The 5,225-nt window shown below is 47.1% G+C and overlaps 1 protein-coding gene across 1 annotated transcript in view; it reads left to right on the forward strand.

Moving 5' to 3' along the window:
- The window catches only part of LOC108802929 (protein-arginine deiminase type-2-like), a 47,257-nt gene that overhangs the window by 6,671 nt on the left and 35,361 nt on the right, over nucleotides 1-5,225 (forward strand). The gene's annotated exons all lie outside the window — the stretch shown is intronic.

A 5,225-nucleotide genomic window follows, 5' to 3' on the forward strand; every position in this document is an offset into this window, starting at 1 on the left:
CTCTCTCCTCTCTCCTTCTCTCTCTCTCCTCTCTCCTCTCTCTCTCTCTCCTCTCTCCCTCCTCTCTCCTCTCTCCTTCTCTCTCTCTCCTCTCTCCTTCTCTCTCTCTCCTCTCTCCTTCTCTCTCTCTCCTCTCTCCTCTCTCCTTCTCTCTCTCTCCTCTCTCCTTCTCTCTCTCTCCTTCTCTCTCTCTCCTCCTCTCCTTCTCTCTCTCTCCTCTCTCCTTCTCTCTCTCTCCTCCTCTCCTTCTCTCTCTCTCTCTCTCCTTCTCTCTCTCTCTCTCTCCTCTCTCCTCTCTCCTTCTCTCTCTCTCTCCTCTCTCCTTCTCTCTCTCTCTCCTCTCTCCTTCTCTCTCTCTCTCCTCTCTCCTTCTCTCTCTCTCTCCTCTCTCTCTCATACTAAACATTCTGTCTACATTGTTGCCGACATCCATACAGTGGGTTTGATTTACTAAAGGAATACCAAGCTTTGCAAGAGTGAAAGGTGAACTGGCGCACGCTCTAAGTTCACACATGGGTGTCTCATGAACGTGCATCGAACCTGCAATGCGCTTGTGGTGCCATTTACTAGTTAATAGCCCCCCAAACATGGCCGAGCAAACGCTCAGGAACGCATTAGGGGAATAATATGTGGAATGCATGTTGCAGAATTTGTGACGTGTATTACCCTCCTGCGTTTGGCGAACGTCCAGGGACACGCTGAAATCAAACACGGGAAATGCCCGGGAACGCTTGTCACCGCACTGCTCAGGTGTGAACGGGGGACTCGATACCCAATCATGTGGGAGAATTTAAAAAAAAAACTTTTTTGCCTGATTGGTTGGTGGACGTGAACATAACTTAACCCTATGTACTAAGGTCAGTGACCATTACCTTTTAAAAATAGTCTTCAGTAACTCAACCCCACCAACTGCAGCCGGTGCTCCATTCAAAAGCAGCTTGTACCCCTACAGCCACGGGGGGAGGTTCAGTGCTCTGTGTGGGTGGGCAAAGACTGCTGGGACTTGCAGTTCTCTCATGCCTGCTTTTCCAATGCCGGCGGAGGGCTGCGTCCATTTTGCAATCCCAGATATGATTCCTGCAGGAAAGTCCATCCGGCTTAAAGGATAATTAAAGGAGAACTATGAGGGGGGAGGGGCTTTTCACTCCTCCTCATAGTTCTAGCAAAAAAACACTGACCCCGTAGTTCTCCTTTAATGGAACTATGCAAATATTTGCTTTATCATAAATTATCTTTTCATGTTCTGTAGTATCTGTGTATATAATATATAACACACACACACACACACACACACACACACACACACACACACACGTTTGCACAAGAATTGCACAGGGACAGTTTGTTGCATCACATCCAGCGGAAGGCAGACTTCTGCCCAACTGTTCCTGTGCAACTCTTGTGCAACATGCAAACATATGTGTGTGTGTGTGTGTGTGTGTGTGTGTGTGTGTGTGTGTGTGTGTGTGCGCGTGTATACTATATATTATATACACAGATAGTACAGAACATGAAAAGATAATTATGATAAAGCAAATATTTGCATACCGATAGTTCCATTAAGCTGGATGGATATTCCTGCAGGAATCCATATCCGGGATTTCATATGAAGGAATAAATATCTCGGTTCACCTCAGACGGTTGTAGGAACAGGTAGCATGCTGCAGCTTCCCTGACGCGCGTCATATCCGCCAGGAGCTCAGTACTATTCTTGGACTCGGAGTCCTCGGAACAGACCCAGGACTTTTTCCAACTGTCTCGGGAAAGATAACAAGGCTGAGCACACGCACGATACAATGTAACCTAGAACCTTGCTGATCCATCCAATCGATCTGTATATATCAGTCAGGCCCGTGCACTATGTAGCTGCTGGTAGATCTAACGGGGATTGTAGAGCTGCAGCTAACGATTATTTTCGTAATCGATTAGTTAGCCGATTTATTAAGTTCGATTAATCGGATAAATGTCTCCGGTGATGGACTACTAGTTTGTATGGAGATTGTAGTCCATCACAGGAGCAATATAGGGAAATGGAAAGTATACAAAATATACAGCAATCAATGCAGAATGGCACCGGCTATAGAGCACTACAAATCCCAGCAATAGTACATTATACAGCGCAATGCAGAAAACCATCAGCAACAAGTCCCGGCAATACATTATACATACAGTGTACAATGTATTGCTGGATTGACATGTGTGGAGCGGTGAACAGGGCCAACTAATTGAAAGCCGATTAATCGATGATTGAATACGTTGACAACTCAATTATCGATTATAATTGACTTAGTCGATTAGTTGTTGCAGCCCTGAGGGATTGTACAATCACATTGTAACCCGTGTGGGGGTTTGCCGTTCTTCAGACACGCCGATATTATTTCATCCAAACCTGAATTGCTTTTGGACACGGTGGGCTCTTTTGACGGTCTTACGAGTGTTGTACCTTTCTGCGCAGGAATAGCTCCATCACAGAACACTAAATCACGCTGTCACTCCGTCCTGGGAGCAATGTACAGACGACGCATGAATGGCATACATGAGCGCGGTACAAGATTCACGGCCGGTATCGGAACACCCGGCTAGAGTTACTATGTTTCCCATATAGAGAAGGTCACGGCATTCATAATATCCCCCTGGCGTGGCGAGGACCCTTCTTCTCACGACTCTTCACCGCAGAATGCCTTCAGCCAAAGTCTTCTCGCCTCCGCCAGCTGTTAATGTATATAATCCGTGTGTGGACGGCTCCCATCGCACCGCACGGGACATGGGACCTGGAGAGATCGTGGGGTAAAAAACTAAACTTTTTATCCATTGAAAATGATTTTTTTTTTTCTGCCGTGGAAATGATTTAGTTTCATGCTTTTGGCTGTTTTGCATAGAAAATAATGAGAAAAATTGTAATTCAACTTTAAAACTGTCAGCAGTTCCCCTTGTAGGACTTACGTCAGTAATCCACCCAACATATTGTAGAGACCTCGTCGGCCCAATCGCACGTAAAATGAGGGTCAATTCACATTTAAATACATGAAGGGTGCGAATGAGGTTCAGGAGGGCAGGATTTTCATTATAAAGCTGAAATCAAACACATGGGGACCTCAAACCGGCATGAGGAAAGATCAAAACTAACCATAGAAAGTATTATTCTACTGTAAGAGTAGTTGATGCCGGGAACAGACTTCCAGCAGAGGTAGAGAGTCAGTCACAGGAAGCAAATTTAGGCAAGTTTCTGATTCTATACATGAGATCTCTACACTGAGTTCCCGGGTCTGTACACCCGCTGTGCCCATTATGAGGGGCCCCCACCATCCCTGTGCTGAGTTCCTGGGTCTGTACACCCGCTGTGCCCATTATGAGGGGCTCCCACCATCCCTGTGCTGAGTTCCCGGGTCTGTACACCCGCTGTGCCCATTGTGAGGAGCTCCCACCATCCCTGTGCTGAGTTCCCGGTTCAGTAATTAATCTGACGTTGTTCTTGGGGGAAATATGTGACTGGCTCAGCGTTCTTTTGTACAGCACTGCGGCCTATGTCAATGCTATATAAATGTATAATTGTAGTGTGTGACTGTGGGGGGCATTAGAGTGTAAGCTCCTCTGTACAGAGACTGATGTGACTGTGTGGGGGGAGGGGACATTAGAGAGTAAAGAAGTTTCCTTTCCTCGGAGTGGATGGAATCTCTTCCCTTGAAGGGGGGGACCTCTGTGATTGATGAGTTCTGGTCCCATTGGACACCTGAGATGGGCCGCTGTAGGCCACTGCTGCTGTCGTGGTGCATTCCTCCAGGTCTTTCTGGGACATTCTAGAACCTCTGACGGGTTACTGACACCCACTAGCACACTGAGATTTGGGTGTTGCGTGAATAGCCCCCTATCATTCATACATTCGCCTTCAGGGTGTGATTGCCCGGGGGCCGTTGCTAGGGTTGGGCCCTTACTGCATTCTTGCTTCGCCAAGTAGGGGATTGTGAGAACGAGGCGGCAGCCATGACGCTTTGTTGGCTTCATCCTCGGCCAGGATAGTTGTAGTCTCCCTTGTCTCTTATTTAGCTCTTTATATTGGCTATACATTGAACTTTATTGTAGTATACGCTGTATACTTCCTTCATTTTTTTTTTTCCCCCACGCCTGATGAAGGGGACCTTGTGTGGCCCCGAAATGTTATTTGTTTACGACACGAAGCGTCAATAAACGGACGTGTTCTTCACTTCAATGTGGTGTGTCGGTGACATCTTTAACAAGTTTCATTATTGGCTGCGCCATCCGCGGTCACTTTGAGGAGCACCCGCGCTGACGGGGATACCCGGTGAGGAGCGCAGCAGGATTCTGGAATACACGTAGACTTCCTCGGCATCGCAGGTCCCACAGAGACCATTAAGGATCTTCCGCTGCAATTCCCGGCGTTGATGTCGTCAGACGCGCAGACAGATGGGATCACATTAGGAAAGGTCGCTATATTTAGGCCGGCTGTGCGCGGTGCAGTGAGAGGGACGCGTGGCACTCTCTTCTTGTTGGCTGTTAATCTGGCGGTCGCGGGTATAGGAGCACGAAGCGTTGTCGCTTTTTCCGAATTCCCGGGGCGGGCAGCTGCTTGAAGAGGGAAATATTCCACATTATTATTATTGTTATACAGGACTTGTATAGCGCCAACAATGTGCGCAGCGCTTTATAATATAAGGAAGACGTTACAATACAAGACGGTGAGGAGGGCCCTGCCCCTGAGGGCTTACAATCTAAAAGGGGAGGGGCCAGTGATACATGAGGAGGGAGCTGTGTGGGGATGATTGTTTGAGAATGTGATGGCTCAGTGGTTAGGTTGAGGTTATAGTCAAACGGACGTATACTGAATACTGATGTTGCTAAACTTGGCCCGGGCGTCTAACCATCAATACATTCCGGTCACCGAAGGATGAAACAGGACTGAGTGAGAGAATAATCAAAGCATCTTGTTCCAATATACAGGGCACCAAATTAGCTTTTTCTATATACCGGCGGAGTGCGGATGAGTCTAACCTGCGCTACCGCCCCGGAGGAAGAAATATATAAAGATTGTCCGATATTAATATTGACCATGTTTCCGTCTTGGACACATGGGGTGTGTATACAAAGATAACGGCGATCTCAAAGCAAGTTTTAGCGTGATGCCAGGAATGAATAGGGAGTATTAAGGTGTCCGGGCAAAAACAAAAAATCATTTTGACTTTTTCACACAGCATGCAATGAATGAATGT

Source organism: Nanorana parkeri, unplaced genomic scaffold, assembly GCF_000935625.1.
Source record: "Nanorana parkeri isolate BGI_ZX_2015 unplaced genomic scaffold, ASM93562v1 scaffold3219, whole genome shotgun sequence".
In the NCBI taxonomy this organism is placed as follows: domain Eukaryota; kingdom Metazoa; phylum Chordata; class Amphibia; order Anura; family Dicroglossidae; genus Nanorana; species Nanorana parkeri.